Source organism: Lissotriton helveticus, chromosome 6 (assembly GCF_964261635.1).
Source record: "Lissotriton helveticus chromosome 6, aLisHel1.1, whole genome shotgun sequence".
Taxonomy (NCBI): domain Eukaryota; kingdom Metazoa; phylum Chordata; class Amphibia; order Caudata; family Salamandridae; genus Lissotriton; species Lissotriton helveticus.
Genome location: NC_136067.1, coordinates 1,497,510,118 through 1,497,528,350, shown reverse-complemented (window position 1 = coordinate 1,497,528,350; position 18,233 = coordinate 1,497,510,118). Strand labels below are relative to the sequence as shown.

Below are 18,233 nucleotides of genomic sequence, written 5' to 3'. Positions count from 1 at the left end.
GGAAATGTAGGCAAGCCAAAATCAAACATACCAAGAGTTCAGCTAAAGCTATACAGAATAATAACATTGGAATTTGATGCTCTGAGATCTCTTTAATAGGATCTCCCCTAGTCATTAATAAACCCAAATGTGAAATGCATCTTCACTCATATAAGGATAAATCATGACAGCTGAGTCAAAGTAGTACATTTAGTTTAGTTGTGAAAAGGTAAGTGCATCAATAGACCGCATAGGGAAATAAGACAAATAAAGAAAGGTCAATTGTGCTAGTTTGAGTAGTCCCCGAAGGAAAAGATCACACGTGCATATAGCATATGCGTCAGTTCTGGGAAAAAGCCAGATGAGTCCGCATCAGGCTAGTTTGTTTTCCAGGCAGGTTCTGTAAATCCCCGTTAGCAGTTCGTAATCACTCAGTCTATTTATCAGTTCATAAGAAGTGTGTATCAGGCGCCATAAAGAAGACACAAAATGCAGAAAACATAGGTGGGACAATTACGCAGTCTTTAAGCCATCCAGTATGTGAAACGTTAGACAATGCTCCTTTAGCTAGAGCATAGGAGAAAGTTCAAGAGGACAGTTTCCCAGGCAGATGTCCTGAAATGTTAACATAATTGTAGCTACAGCTTTTGTTCACTACATGTTAACTCAATAAGGAAAATACACTGTTGCACATAATTTGTCACACTGGAGAAAGTTCTCACAGACATTGAGCTTAGCAAGACAGAAAACTTTGTAAATGTATACAGGCCCTCATTAATTTAGGCTAATATAACGCAGTATATAGAATTATAAACATACATCCATAAATTGGCATGTTTTCCCGTTAACTTCTGAAGTACTTAGGAACATTTAGTAGGATTACATATAATACGTGTCAATATAGGGTACGTATAACTTTTTTGTATCTACCAACATGTAAATACATTTCAAATCACACATTTATAATGTTGTTTCAAATTAATAAGCTTGTTATATAGTTTAAATACATTCTCTATAAGTTTCACTGAAGCATCATCTAATAGAAATGTGTAGCGTCTACTTTTCTTTTGTCATTTTCAGAGCACATGGTTACACACACAGAGAAGTAGATTTTAGTAAAATTGACTGTCATAATCAGGATTAATCATACCATTTCCTAAATATTATTATTCTTTCATATAAATGATATTCAGAAACGATTAGAAGTAAACTTTATAACATGAGAGTTCATCATTTGCACACTTTTTCTAACACGTTATTTTTATATAGTTCTTTTCTTTAGTAAATCATAACCTATGTTACCTATACGAATTATATTTTCTATACTACTCTTTTTCTGCATGTTTTTACAATGTAGTAACTAAAATTATGTGTTTTCATCGTCCTTTCTATAATGTGACGCACGCCTATTTATTTTCCTCTCCGAAAGTGTCATGTTTGGTTTTTCTTATCAATAACGGTAAACGTGATTTTCTACTCCAACACGTGATAGTGAAACCAATAATTTTTAATGCTAGATTCCATGCTTGCACTTTAAGCGCACTATTTTCTGCAAATGTATGCACTTTGGATTGTGGGCTTTTCACACAATTAGATCTTTATACTCTAGAACTGAATGAGGTGGCATCTTTTTTTTCGCATCCTCATTATAGTTCAAATTAAGGTATCGGTCCGAACTTCATATCTGTTCTCTCACAGCCTTGAAAAGGTTTCTCAGGTAACAAAACGGGTTGGCTATTGCTCACTTTTATTTCACTCGCTGGATCGGAAAACATTTTGCTTTCACTAAGGAGGAACACAATATTTATCTAGATTAGGAGAATCTGTATAATGTTCTTTTACCAGCAATACAGGATGAGATTCCACTACACATCTCTTCAACATAAAAAGTGAGATGATGCTATATTATTTTTGTGGATAGGTCTTTTGTGCAGAAACTAACAGGTGAAACTTTGTTACCCACTTCTCTATTTTACCCACTTGTGTTCACTATTTTTTTTACTTCAATGATTACTTTCTTTAATAAATCCTTTAGCTGTCACATGTGATCCCTTCCTGAATTCTGATTTTAGTTTATTTTCAGCATTGTATAGCTGCTTACCCTAGAAATTGCTAGTGTCATCTCAACATCCAGCCAGTCATTATGGACAGGCAGTTGGGCCGCCCAGTAATATAATTGTGTATCTTCCAATCCAAGGCCAGCCTCATACCATGACTTGAATAACATTGGTCAAGGGCTACGTTTGGCGTCTTGTGTGCCAATGTGAATGCACAGGAATATTCTTATTTTTCCATGTCTCCTTCCTTTACTCTGTTGAAAGAACTTAGTTGGTCTCTTGGAAGTAGGTGATATTGAGATATCTGCCAAAGAAAAAAAAATCCCTAGCTCACTCACCTCTGCATTCCTCACCTCATTTACTGTGGGGAAGATGGTATTCTATGGATATCAGGACCACTATTTGAACATTTTGTACACTCACAGGGAAGATTTCTGATGTACCACCTGATAAAGGATGGACAATCCAATGTCTTGTTCTAGTTCTGACTCATGTGACAACAGTTTCCGATGTTTTCCACCAAGAGCGGGGGTGTTTCTACTGGTAGGGGTGTCCTTGACAGATGAAGGCATCTTTAAATTTAGCAGCAGCTGTAATGGTGGTTTGGCAGCCGAGCCATCTCACTTGTTATGAGGTCCTTAGTAATTCAAGCCCTGCAACTTTCTTAACTTTCATGAAGTCTACTAAGTTTTATATTTTTGTGGGCCATACCTGCGTTGTCTGAAGAGCTCTTTGTGACCTGTGAATATGCTCATTTATAAGTATACCTTTAATGCAGCCATTAATAAAATCTCCATACTTTTATCTAGTACAGACATTTTCTGTCACTGCATTGGCTAAGCCAACATAAACCGATGTGGTTTAAGGCGATTTAATGCCTTCTACCATGAAGCTGGCACCAAGTATGTTGGTGATATCCAGAGAGCCATGTTAAAAGTATTGTAACATACAGGAATATGTCAGACCAAATACATTCAAAATCATAGCTTGATTCTGTAGAGAATTTGATTTTATAAGTGAGATACCATAAAATACCCATGCCATTGTTTTGCAGAGAAATTGAAACAACACTGATGAAGCGATCTCTGTGAAAGTGGACGGTGGAAAGGGAACACATGAAGAAAAATTAAACCCACATGCTTCAGCTTGATATAACATTTTACCACAATAAATGAAGATTAAGAGGCTTGGAAAACTGTCTACACTGAAGAAACTTCCTCCTTTAGGATGCATTATAATGCACATGTAACAACGTCATTGAAATACCTGCATAAACAGATGTGGAAATAACAACTGGAAGAAGAATGCAGAATGGAACTGTCAGATAAAATTATAGCAAAACAGTTTATTGAATTGCACATTTCATAAACTTGTGAATAAATTGATTGCAACAAGACTTTGACAAATGAATCAAGTGTATTACAAAACCCGTGCTATGAAATTAAATGAAAATAAGATTTCTAAAGCACTCTACTAGCCTAAGATGTTTAGGTGCTAAAACTCAGCAAAAGAGGGTAGCTATCTAAGACACAGAGAGAATTAAGATAGAGATGTTATTGCTTAAAAAGCCAGGTTTTGAGGGCTTTTCTGAAGGCTATCAGTTGAGTCTCTTTTTTGAGATCGAGGGGGAGGGAGTTCCATAGTCTGGTGGTACAGGTCATGAAGCTCCTCTCACCCAAGAAGACTTTTTGAATTTAGGGGCAACCAGGTTAATGGCCACAGCAGAGCGAAATAAATCTGGGTGGTATATACCACTGAAAGCTTTGTCCGAGATATTCGGGTCCTATGCCATGGTGTGCTTTAAAAACGATACAGCGAGCCTTGAAGTCAATACCCTTCTCACCCAGAAGCCCATGGAGGTGAGGGCACCGTCTTATGTTTGGGAATGCCAGGAAGAAGGCGAGCCACAGCATTTTGGAGAATCTGTAGTTTGTTAAGGCATCTTTTCCGAATGTTAGTAAAAATGATTTACAGTAAACGTGTTTTGAGAGACTGAGCTCCCAGATCACAGTTTTCTGTATATCCCGCAGAATATACAGGAAGATTTTTCTTAGGCGCTTCATGATGTATAAAAAATCTGAAGTGATAAAGTTTATATGACCCTCAAAAGATAATTTACTGTCAAGGCAATCCTTAGATTCTTGACCTTGGTAGCTGGGGAGGGAAGCAAACCATATTCCTGTGGCAACCACCTTGGGGACCAGAAAGATGCCGTGCTGCCAAACAACAAAACCTCTGTTTTGCAGGAGTTAAGCTTCAGTTGTGGGACATCCATCTGTTGACCTGGAGCATGGAATAATGGTAAAGAGTGGTGGTGCTTTTCAGTTCACTGGCTACTGACACCACAATGTGGGTGTCATCGGCGTAGGATACCACCTAAAATCAGAAGGACCGGATCAATTTAGTCAGTTGTGTCATGTAGGTGTTAAAGCGGGTAAGACTCAAAGAAGAGCCTCTGAGGGACACCACAGGGCAGAGTAAAAGGGTGTGAGTTGTATTCATCAAGACCAATGAACTGTTCTCGATCTGTGAGAAAAGATTTAGGAATGGTACATGGTTGCCCCCTAATTCCAATGGAGGCAAGATAATCTAGGAGGATAACATTGTTTACCATATCGAATCCTGCTGAGCGATCTAATAAAATCAGGGCAGCATTACCTCCTGCATTGACATTCTTTCTGATTTGTTCCATTGCGGTGATCAAGGCTAACTCGGTGCTGTGGTGGCTTCTAAAGACAACTGGGTGGAGTTTAAGAGGCCATGAGTCATGAAGAAAGTTGTTAGTTCAAAGTTAATATCTTTTTGAATGATTTTTGCAGGGAACGGAAGATGCAAAATAGGTCAATAGTTGTTCAGGTCTGTGGTATCAATATTAGGCTTTTTAAGGAGAGGAAGGATACAGGCTATCTTCCACTTAGTAGGAAAATACCTAGTGCTGAACATCTGGTTAAAGATATCTGTGAGATGCAGAGAGACAATCTGATGTTCCAGATGTAAGATTAAGGAGGGCATGGATCAAGGGGGGAACCCGACTTGATTTGGTTAAGTAAGTTCAGGACTTGCGCTGAAAGGAGTGACTAAAATGTGGACAATGTGGCGGAATAATGTCTTACTGATGGTACATCGTGAGAAACAGACAGATGACCAACCAGGCTGTCTAAAGGACCAATTGGAAGCCCAGATGAAGCAGGTGAGGCAGATGAACCGGAATCACCCAATTGATTGGCCACGTCGAACACCAGAGAAAGTCCCTGATGACAGAAAAGGGGTTGCAAACTGTTGAAAGAATGAAGTGGGCTGCAGAAAAGTTGACTAGTCTTGTACTTTTTGTTTCCTGGAATTTTAGTAAGTTTTCTAACTGTGGAAATCAATTCCTTTGAAGAGTTTTTGGATGACTCAACTTAGTGAAGAAAATAGTTTTTCCCCCGATGATCATGTCTTTATAGGTTATTAAGGAATGCTTGTAATGTTCTGTTTCCATGAGGCTGTAGTTGATCCTCCATTTCCTTTTGAGCCTGCTGATCATGTCTTTATAGGTTATTAGGGAGTGCTTGTAATTTTCTTTTTCCATGAGGCGTAGTTGAGCCTCCATTTGCTTTCGAGTCTACAAGTCAAAGGCTTTCCGCAAACCAAGGTTTGCAGCGGGTGGCTCAGAAGTTTTTATGACTCTTGAGAGGAGCTATCTGCTCTAGAGGAGAGTCAATCCAATGGTGGTAGTTGACTGGCAAGTCCAGATTGTGAGAGACTATGGGCGAAGTCAGGGCTAGCATGGTTTTGAATGACTGAGTCTTAATTTTATATTTCTATAAACTACAAACACTATAATGAGGCTTACCATCCCTTGCATGATCATAAGTCAGGCTTCAGACCACGGAGGAAGATGACTCTGGAAATATCCTGGTAGACCTTATAATTTCATATGATGATGATCAAACTGTTTCTACTTGACTTACCTTTGACTCACAATTCTGGATTTGTTCCAGCATTAGTTAGTGCAAACTGATATCCAGATTTGAATAATGTTTATTCAGATAATTAGGTGCTGGATATCGATGGGCACTAGCTTATTGGTGTAGATTTGAGGATGAGTAGGGCTCCAAGGGGAACTACACAAAGACAAAACAATATGGATGCATGTATAGAGACAGGGGGACAAAGTGCGTGACTGGAAAGGGATATAGAGAAATCTGTGCCCACTGATATCTGGTGAAATAGTTCAGTCTTGTGTAGGAGATGCTGCCTTGCATGGGAAACACTGAGTGGTATGCCTGAAATGACTGGTAGTGCTTTTGAGGTTAAATGATGAATTCTCTATCATGAATTTACCTCAGAGAAAAGAAGGTGTCCTGTGGGTCAGTAGGTAGGTTTGTGTGGATCCAGGTAAGGCAATGGCCCCCACAGCGCTAAGGATGCCTGCCTCCACCTTGGGGGTGCCCAGGAGTGGACACCTCACAGGGAAAGCCAGGATGGGTTCCACAGCGGTATTCGTACAAGCGCCTTGAGACCCTTGCGGGTGAGTAGTGCGCTATACAAGTATCAATTTACATTTCTTGAGAAGCTGGAGTATGCGGCTGTGTTTTTTCAGGAGAAGCCAAAGGTGCCAATTTGAGAGAGATGAGAGTACCATGGTCGGGTATGGTGGTGAACGAATCAAGAGTCATAATTTCCATTTTGGAATTTTAATTTCCTCTTCATCAAAAGCCACTCCTAGGGAATTTACTATATTGGCTAGTAATTCAACGGTCAGGAACAATTAAATGTTTCCCAGCCCATCTCTTGCAAAACCAGACATATCATTACAAGGTGGTCAACTCTGACACCCACTATACTTGGAGACCAAGATTGAGATTTTCCTTGAAGCTTGCATGACACATAGCAGCAGCCTCTCTAACTAGAAATAAAGAAATGCAGGATGGAGAAGATTTGTTTTAACATATGTGCTATTTATCATCATATATTCAATATCGGGCTATGCTGAGCCAGCCAAAAATGTTACACCCTTTATGCTTCACTTCTCAGATTAATGACATCACTGCCAGCACAGTTCATTGCAAACGAGCTGGGTTTTGTCATGGTTCCAGCACAATTTGCACATAGCACTTTAGTGACTATTCCGCTCCTTACTACCTGGTTTCCCATTACCATAATTGCCTTTTTGCACTTTGTTTTAAATGACCAAATCCGCTACTCCATTTCTTGGCACTGGCATTGTCTAGTGTTTTTACAATATGCCATAGTTCACAACCCCTCTTTGCACTGGTATTCTCTAAATTGCACTGCTGGTCCTATATTGGGTCAGTCAGAGAGCAAGATCATTTGGTGACTTGTCTCTTCCTAGTGCTGATTGCAGATCTGTCCGCCCTACATTGAGACCTTGCTTTGCACGTTTTGCACATTGTTCCTTAAATCATGTCAATGGTCTGTCCCATTTTACGGGCATTGATCCAAAAAAATGAGCCGTTGTTCCCTTTGCTTTTTTTTCTGTCTTTGCTTTTTTCTGTTTTATCTTCCTAAAACACGGCTCAGCTGAATCTTTTTTATTCTGAACTTAGCTCTGTTTATTCTTATTATAAGGTTTTTTTAACTGCTCTGTATGCTGAATATTCTTAATTGCTTTGCTCGCTTCTAAAAGTTTTAAATAATCGTACAATAAAATTGACTATGACTATGAAGGAGAAGATTAAATACCAGATGTTTACCTTCCATTCTCTGACGTATGGAACACCATTACATCCCAAATCATCAGGCTTCATGTCTTCTCTACTTTTGGATTGAGTTGGAACTCCATACCTTCAGGCATTACCTTATCACAGTGGAACCACCTAGTTGCGGAAGCATTTCCACTTCCCACCCTTCCCATATCTGCCTATGACAATACCTCCCATTCTTTCATGTGATGCCTTCATTAGCTATCCTGCCTATTTGTTTTAAATCTCCACCCTTGCTGCTGTATAACTACTCCAGTGCCCATACTGTCCGTCTTCACTACTCACTGCGAAAACCTTGATTCGTGTACACTGCTTTGTGGCTAGGTGTTTTATATGTGTCAGATATATTTCATGTGGACTTTTATCTCAGCCTTAATGGGTTTGTTTCACAAGGGTTTATTTTACACACCATGCGCGACCTTTTGCTCACAAGAGCTTTTTAGTAATATGAAAGAATATACAAATGTTTGTGTGGCCACTGTTGTAATATGGGTGGCTCAAAGGAAAAAGGACAGCATAAAAAGTTTTGAAAACTTTTTTAGGGGTAGGCAGTGGTCCCATGAACCTCTGCCTACCCCTAAACGAATTTCCTTGGACCATTCACAAATGGTATGGGATATCTTAGTAAAGTGTTACAGTTTTACAACTGGATTTCAGTCACAGATAATTGATACATATCATAAGGAGTCAGTATTTGGAAGGAATGTCCTAAGCATGGCCCTTCCAAATACCGATTGAGTATGGTTTCCTTAACCCATTTAGCAATTCGGTAATCTGTTAGCAAATCACTAAATAAGTTTAATATATTTGAAAAATACTTTTACTAGACGCAAACCCTGCGATTTACTGCATCAAAGGATTTGCAACCAGCTAATGCATGTATTCATCTGGCCCAGTGTTCTCAAGCATTGATATTTAATTCATTAACATGTTTTAATCATTCCCCTTCATTGAGGTGGGAGTTTCCAGTACTATAGAACATCCAAGCAGAACAACAATTAGTTACAGAGAAAATGAGCAATCATTAGTCTATTAGCACATCCGCCTCATTGAAACAGACCCACATTCCAACCATTGAGGTGGAAGTGACCGGAACTCGACTTCCCACAAAGACCACCATCGCTCAGATATCTACTGGTCAATCATGCATGCAGGGAGTCTCCATTGAACTCACCTCATTTCTCTTCTTTGAGATAGCAAACCTTCCCTTCTCACTAGAATTCCAGCTTCCTGGATTTCCTTTACCTTTTTGGTAGATTTTTCCCATGAAAGTGTTCTCAGGAGACTGTCCCTTCTCCAGGCTGCAATCACCGAAGCCTCTGGCAAAAGGTGTCTCCATGCTGAGGACCCATGTTGGAAAGCGCCTCTTTTTGACATGGTCGCCCCTACTTTTTGCCCAGTGGTACTTATGCTTTGGATTGGAAGTGCACTGAGTCCCCCCTAACGAGGCCTCAGTGCTCTTTCCCTAAAACAAGACAAATGTTGATTGTAACCAATCAGTACGGACTTTAGCACCCCTGTAAGTCCCTGGTAAATGTTACCCATGGTACCCAGGGACTGGGTACTAAAGAGGGTCCCTAAGGGCTGCAGCATGTATTATGGAACCCTAAGGGACATATTCAAAAACTGCATGCAGACAACCATTTCAGGATGTGAGAAATGGTGCAAACGGATGTATGACGTTACAACGCATACTTTTACAATGCCTACCTTTACATCGCATTTTTTACAACGCATACCATTACAACGCATAATGCTTTTGGGCGCTGGATAGTGAATAGTTTAATTTACTATTCCAACTCCAGTCCCCGTGGATAGTAGGGAAGGTGTTGGATAGTACATTAAACCTATTCCCTAACCTAGAGCGCCCCCAAGCGCTATGCGTTGTAATAGTTTGCGTTGTAAAAGTTGCATCGTAATGGTAGTGCGTTGTAAAAGTTTCGTTGTAAAGGCTGTTCACCGGTGCAAACCATTCTGAAAACACAATGTTGCACACCCCCCATGTACAGTGTCCACACACATTGCATTTACTATATGGAAGTCTCCCCTGCAATAGGCCTTTAGAGCCCTAATACAGGGTGCATTATATTACTTGTGACAGCACATCTGCATGGGCAGATATGCCCCTGTGATGACTAGCTCCATTTCTAGGCATTGCAAGTGATCAGGAAGCCATTTTAAAGGTATGTACTAGGCACTGGTCGTTACTAGTTAACCAGCTACATAATGGCTTGACTGAAAAGGATGGCGTTTGGTATCAAACACCTCATCTTAATAAATCCATACTGATGCCTGTATCGGATTTATGACCACATGCACCCAGAGGGCACCTTAGAGGTGCCCCCTGTAACTTTACGAGTCACTTGGGGGCATTTTTATGAGCCTCGTGCGCCCCCGGAGCGTCACTTTTTATGTATCCTAAAGATCTTGGTGTCTAATTTTATATAATATATCTACTTTATTTTATAAATTGGTCTCGGATTCCCTATTGAGTGTGTGAACCATGTATTGACTGTGTATACAAGAAAGGCTTAACACTCCTCTATGATAAGCCTAAGCTCCTCAACCACACTACCACAAAGAAAGGTCTTGGAACTATTAAAGTAAGCCCTGTGAACCAATAAGAGTCGTCTGGACTTTTTGCAGGGTGTGCATTTACATTGTCACCACTACATAAATAGCCATTTTCCTACAACCCACACAATAACTCCTTATATTACATATATTTGTATCAGAAACCTCAGGAGTGCAAAATCTGCTGTAAATATTCAACTGAGATAGGGAAAGCAAGGTCCTTTAATACCTGAAAAAAGAGGAATACATTGTTCAAGGTGCCTCTCCTGCTCCTACAACAATGTTAAAAAAGCAGGGTAAATTGGACTTAGAAAGGCCAAACTGCCCCTTAAAGCCTCGTCTGTCCACAACTCAGCTCCAAAGTAATTATCTTTAAAACTTTTCCAGAAGTGTGAGGCTAAAGCGCAAAGTGGCCTGAGGTTATCCATTCCCTGCCAAACCCACCATTGTCAAAGTCATCATCAACAGCCACACCAGCACTGGCCTCATCTGCCAAAAAACCATGTGCATATCATTCATTGATAGAGATAAATCGCTCCCCTTTATCATTGAAAACATCCTTATCGACAAGACCTCCATTGTTATGACCCAGTCTGCATACTGCTCGCCGATTAATCTTCCCATATTGGCGATTTCCTTATCAGCGGTCACCAAGTCAGTGAAGACTTCCACATCATCAGAACTGACTTTTATGACAACAGTTCCCTCATTGAATTCTCCATCAATGTCAGTATTCTTGAAAGTAAAGTTATCTTTGGGAACCAAATGTATGTCTGCTTGCTCTGCACCCCAGTTTACCATGGACATTCTGTCCATTCTGTGACAGTCCTATACATCTCCCAGCAAGGTCTTGTCAGCCCCTCCAACTAAATTCCTGAACAATGATGTACAAGTAGAAGATGAGGAATCAGGGGTTGATTGTGTGTTTGGACCAGCCAAACATCTGGCTGATTTAATTGTCAAATGTGAGGAAGATGATGACCCCAACCAGGACATTAATGTTTCACCAATGAGTCAAACTCTGATATCAATGTACCACCATGAGGAAAAACTAGGGGCAGCTTTTATGAGTTTTTGCCAAAGGGCTGCTCCTGCTGCGCTGCCCTACAGCAAAAGAAAAGGGCAGAAATGTGGCGTATCTGTCAAATACAGAGCATTCCTGTTCTTTTCCCTTGCGCGGGCGCACAGTGCTTGCCATGCGCCAACGCAGGCACCTTTGCACCATGGTGCAAGGGTGCCTGTGTTGTGGGGATGATTATTTTTATGCAAAAGGGAAACCTTCCTGGACAGAAAGAATCACAACAGGCTTTTTCCTCTTTCTATGTGGCTGCAAAGTGCAGCACACATAGAAAAAGGAAAAACAGGAGAAAGAAAGATATTTCTCCTCGTGGTACCCCCCTTATGCCTTTTTTTGGCTTAAAACTGCTTTGTAAATATCTTTCCCTTTAACACAGTTTTCTGCATTAAAGGGGTGTGCAATGGGTTTTGCTGGGGGTGTTCCCAGCTACATCCATGGCTTTTTGACACTGCCCCAGATTTACAAGAAATCATAACTCTGAGGCAGCACCAAAAGATAATAAATTGATCATTCCTTTATCTCGAGTCCTGAAGAGGCCGTAAATATCTTGAAGGCTGAAACGTGTTGACCATTACCGTTCTGGGGGAAGTAACAATCCACAGATGGAAATGAGGAATCAATTATCCTGGGATTGGGAATCGAATAAGAAAGTCTTAAATAAGACTGTGGCCCCAACACATTATCTTGTGCTTGGATTTCCAAACAGTAAGGTGGAAGAATGGAACCAATATTATACATGTGAATTTTGATGTAAAAAACAATATCCCTGGGAAAGGCCAAGAGTGACCATAATTGTTTTGTGTTTTGTGGAAAATGTGGATTCATGTATAATGATGAATCTTTGTTGAAAAATGAGTATATTAAAAAATATGCAAAGGAAAATAAAACAACGCTAATGACTAGGTTTGGCAATATATGGTTTCATGTGTTATTTTAGATATATGTTTCCATAATTAATTTGGCTGGCTTTTCAGACATATTTAGTGTGTTTGTAATAATAAATAATGTTTAAAAGTTACTCTTGCACTCACATTCTTCTTTTTCTGCCTAGACAAAGCACAGCACAAACCCTGGAAGCACTAAATAGAGGCCTTAGTCTATATGACATGTGTAGAAACATCATGGCACAGAGAGAGTCTATACATTTAACTCAAGTGTAAATAAGAACTATTCCAGAATAGATTACTTTTTACTGAATAGATCAGCCTTTGGCTTAGCACTACAAACTATCTTAGGTACTCGGTGTCCTGCTAGATGGGTTCTCAATACTACTAATGCAAGGGCAATAATGACACCAAAATATACTGACAATAGATTTAGGAGCTTCAACAAGGTGACGCTCAGAGATATAGCCCTTACATGAGCTATAGCAGACTCAATACGCCATTATTTTGACGAGAATGACAAAGGGGAATTGTCACTCAGCACTGCATAGGGCACAGCAAAAGTGGTGCTACAAGGTAAGCTGCTACACCACAGCCTTCCAGAGAAAGTTCAGAGACAAAGAAATAGGGCTTGTGTACCTAAATTTGGAGTGTAGAAAAGCAACATAGAAATTATCTTCTGGCCCGAATATGCTGCAGCCTATAGAAAGCCAGGGCAGAGCTAGAAAATGTACTAATTGGAGAAAAGACAGAAAAATGCTCTAAACTGGCAAGAAGTACTAAAAAAAGAGGGCGGAGCCAAAAGAATATTAGATTACAAATTATAATTGGACTAGTCCTGGAATTTAATTAAGGAAATCTAGGATGAGAGAAAAAAAACACATATAGCAAGAAAGAACATCCTTCTGACTTTTGAAAATGGTTTACTCCATTCTCTATCACATCCAAGCTATAGATGATGTGATCTAAAGCAAACACTTCCAGTGCTATACCAGGATGCAGCCAGAACGTCTGAAGGAACTGGAGGCCCCAAACTACTGCTCAAAGTCGGGACAGCAATCCAGGGAATGCCTCAAAGCAGGGCCTCTATCCCATGCAGGTTGTCAGCGGTGTTTTACAACACATGTCAAGATATCTTGGTAGACCCACGAGCGAAACTTTAATCACTTTAGTACAACAAAGAATGCCCAATTTACAAAGGTAAACTTGGACCTGAAGTCTAAGAGTCCAATTAACAAAGCTAAACTTAGACTGTAGGTCTAAGTCTACTTTTGTGACTTTGGCCCAGAGAGTGAGGCTCTTTGATTCTTTTTTTTTTTTTTTTTTTTGCGCTCAGGGAGGTAGGAAAGTGCAGTACAATTTAATACAAATCATCAATGCGAGGGGGGGGAGAGGGGAAATCAGAGTCATAACACATTGAGGCTTAAACAACACTAGGAATGTCGGGTCAGGGGGAAAGAGGAACATCCGGAATATCCGCGAGGGGAGGTGTACATATATCACCCCGGTAGGAATTTCATTGACCCCAGATTTTACCCCACTTCTTAGGTCTGCCGCGAGCCACATACACCGTCTTCTCACTAAACGTACACCAGTCCATGTTTTCCTTCCATGCCAAGATCGTGGGCGGTCTCTGGGAACCCCACAACTGCGCAATATCTCTCTTGGCGACCATATTCCCAAGAGTCGCCCACTGAGTCTGCGCCACATCATAATCAGTCGGTTCGCAAACATTCAACAAACAACGCCTGGCTTCAGGCAACAGCGCCACACCTGTGACTTCCTCCATCACAGCATGCACTCGATTCCAAAACACTGCCACTTCCGGACACTCCCAAATTATGTGGAGGAAAGTACCAATTAAACCGCATCCACGCTTACACAACCCATCCACAGAATAACCCATACGAATCAGGCGAGGGCCGGTCACATAAATCCGATGCAGGATCTTAAGCTGTACGAGTCGGAGACGGGCCGGAATCGCGACCTCCTTAGGTGAGGATATCGCCGATTGCCAGTCCTCGTCATCCAGCTCTAGACCGTCACTGGTCCAGACCTCTCTGAGGTGCACCAACAGGTCAACTCGATCGTTAATCAATTTCTTATATATCAAAGAAATAGTGCTGTCGGGAACATATCCGTCAAGCACCCGATCTTCGAGTGGAGATGATTCCGGGATAACAGTACCTTCAGGAAAAACCGAACTTAACGCGTGGCGAATCTGTAAATAACGGAAGAACTCCTTGTCACTCAGCTCGTATTCTACCTTCAACTCCTCAAAGGTCTTAATCCTACCCTTGGCCCAGAGATCACTCATTCTGCAAATACCGATCATATCCCACTTCTCAAAACCTTTCGTCTGCCACAAGCTGCCCAGTCTGTCAGACGCATAGAGCGGCGTCGCCCGGGTCAGTCGATCCCTCCATCCCATTGCCGCATTCGCACAGTGCCACACTCGCACCGCTATCTTAGTGGGTCCCGAAGTATCCGTCCAGCAGATTTGGAATAGAGCGCCCTGTTATAATCACCACCCGGTAGCAGCCACTTGTACATCACAAATGCAGGATTTAACGCAGGACCCTACATTGCATGATTAATCGCCCCCAGCTGAGAGGCCCAATAGTATCGCCTAAAATCCGGAAGTGCGATATCGACGTCATACCAGGGAAGCGTCAGTTTGGCGAGGGCGATATGCGAACACCGCCTCTGCAGACTCTCCACCTCCTGGAAATAGCTTGCCGGAATGACATCAAACATGTTCTGAAGCACGTATAAAAACCGCAGCAAGGACATCATTTTAAAAAGAGCTGCACGCCCGAGGGGGGACAATGGCAGTTTGCGCCAGGCCACAACGTCAGATTTTAACCGTTGGAGCGGAGGAAGCAGATTACGATCATAACGGACCCCGGGGTCTAATGTGATAAAGACCCCCAAATACTTAAATCCCATCTGCGTCACCTGCATGGGGCAACCGCGCGGCATAGAGGGAGCGTCACCAGAGAGTACGTAGACACAGGACTTGGTCCAATTAATCACAAGGCCGGAGTTCCTCCCGAACGAGTTCAGTACATCAAACAATACAATCAGCGACTTTCGAGGCGACGTGAGGTACAACAAGATGTCGTCTGCATAGAGTGATATTCGATCCTCAAAGTCTGGGATCCACTGAATACCCTTCATCGATGGCTCCCACCGCAGCCAGGCCGCAAGAGGTTCCAAGGCGAGGGCAAAAAGAAGCGGGGACAACGGACATCCCTGCCGCGTGCCCCACCCAAGAACAAAGGACTCAGAAACTCGACCATTCACCACAATCTGAGCCAACGGTTCCGCATACAAAAGTTTCACCCAGCCAATGAAACCAGGACCAAAACCAAACTTTGCAAGGGCAGCCCAAAGATACGGCCATTCCACTGTATCAAAGGCCATCGTAGCATCTAAGGACGCCAAGATGGCCGGTTCACGCAGTGACGCTGCTCTCGCGAGAACGCCATGCAAGCACCAAGTTTAATGCTGTGTTACGATGTGGAATGAAACCGGATTGATCCGGATGGATCAGGTCACTGATTTCTTTTATCAAGCGGTTAGCAAGCAACTTTGCGAGGATCTTGGGCTCCACATTTAGCAGCGAAATAGGCCTATAAGAAGCACACCGATCCTGCGGCTTCCCTTCCTTATGAATCACCACAATGGTCGCAAGTCGCTGATCACGAGGGAGGAGCCGATGTCTCGCGATTCCAAAAACATATCACGAAGATACGGCGCCATTTTGTCAGGACGCAGCTTGTAAAGCTCAATGGGGAGACCATTAGGGCCCATAGCTTTTCCCGAATGGACGGAACGAATAGCGAAGCCACCTCGTCAACTGAAAGTGCTGCGTCCATCAGGTCCCTGTCTGAATCCGACAAGCAAGGCAACGCAATGTCTCGTAACAGCTGATGTGAATCTTCCTCTGGTCTATCGGAAACTGGGGAATACACTTTACGAAAATGTTCAGCAAAACACTCAACAATCTCAACAGGGTCAGTCACTCGCACTCCATCTGTTCCCTCAATCACAGGAACCGCACGACTCGCCCTCTCCTTTCTGTCTAACCAAGCAATCAATTTCCCAGCCTTGTCTCCCACATCATACAGCCGTCCCTGCTGCTCTCTACTCATAACTCTAGCAGCGTCTGTCACCAACGCCCTATAATCAAGCTGTTTGAGACTGAGGACATGAACCCTATCATGTGTGATACCCAACTCCAAATCCCCTTCCAGCTCAGCTATTTCGGTCTCGAGGCGGACCACCGCTTAATTTTTGCTTTTCTTGGCCCCAGCGATTAAGGATAGCGCCTGTCCACGGATGACCATCTTGAAAGCCTCCCACAGTGAAACAGAAGAGGAGACAGATCCCACGTTCTCAGTAAAATACTGATCCAGAGACTTGACCAACTCTGCCCAGGTTTTGGGGTTACGGAAATACCACGGATTAATCGGGGCCACTCAACCCTCAGACCCCGACCTCGTGCCCATCAAAAGCCACAGTGGGGAGTGATCAGAAATACCCCGAGCCAGGTGTCTAACTTCCCTAACTGACAAGGCCTGTGCTGCTGGCATCAAGACATAGTCGAGTCTAGAGTGACTACCGTGAGCACCAGAGTGGAAGGTGTATTGCGCCTGTCCCGGATGCAGCAGCCTCCAACAATCTACCAGTCCCAGTGTCTCCAGAAAGCCACTCAGCCAAGATTGTGATCTCGTGAGGTCCCTGGGGGGGTAGCGGTCTTCCCTGCCAGAGACGACAGAATTAAAATCTCCACCCATCACCAGAATGCCTTCTGGAAGTCCCAGAACTACTCTCCCCAAATCAGAGAAAGCCATGGTTTGCCGACCAGGTGGGACATATACAGAAAGCAATGAGACAGTCTTCCCCTCCCACCTACCAGTGAGAGCAGCATAACGCCCCCTGTCGTCGAGGATGATGTCATCTACCTCCAGGGAGAGGGAGCTCTTGACTAGAATACCCACCCCCCTAGAACCAGTAGTGAATCCGGAGTGTGCAACAAGACGATATCCTCGCCGATTCATAGCATGGCATGTGTTTCCAATCAAATGTGTCTCTTGCAATAACACTATATCAGGGGAAAGGCGTCTCAGTAGCTGCAACACTACCCCACGTTTTATCCTATCCCCCAACCCGTTAACATTCCAACACAGTAACTTCAACCCCCTACCCCCCATCCCAGAAGTGAATGCAGAACCCACCCCATAGCGAACACAAAACCCAGATCCAGAAACAGAACAATACGTTGCCTTGAGAAAACATGAAACACACCCAAACCCCCTCCCCCACCCCCCAACAAATACCCAATACAACTCCCCCCACCCTGCACCCCTGCGTTAGACTCAAAAGCCACCCCACCTTGCAGTGTGCCTGTCGCCCTAACATTAAACTAGTCTACAAAAAGAAACCCGGAGGAGGAAAGAGTCCCACTCCCCCCGCCACCCCTGGGTATCCCATCATAAATAACGCAAATGTAAAAGTCATCGAATCACAGCTGCAAGTTATACTCAAAGTCCAGAAACCAGAGACCACTTCTCATTCTTGCTCCACCGGGCCACCTTCGGCTCCTCCAGGTTGTTCCGTGCGATCACGCTGCGTAGGCAGTGTATCAAGCCAGTCACTCACACTCTCAGGGCGATCAAAGAAAAACGTCCGATCCTCGTATTCAACACGTAGCCGAGTTGGGAAAAGCATCGCATATTTCATACCCATGTCCTCAGTCGTCGCTTCACCCCCTGGAACCCCATCCTTTGCTTCTGAATGGACTGGGTGAAGTCTGGGTAGAAGCTCACCATTGTGTTTTTGAACTTCGTAGGGCCGCCCACCCGAGATGCCTTCAGGATAGCGTCTCTATCTCTGAAGTTGAAAATTCTGGCGATGATAGGCCGTGGAGGGGCACCCTGCTTCGGCT

The 18,233-nt window shown here is 42.8% G+C and overlaps 1 protein-coding gene across 1 annotated transcript in view; it reads left to right on the top strand.

Moving 5' to 3' along the window:
* LOC144762755 (uncharacterized) overlaps positions 1–18,233 on the top strand; it is an 842,179-nt gene that overhangs the window by 498,770 nt on the left and 325,176 nt on the right. The window lies entirely within an intron of this gene.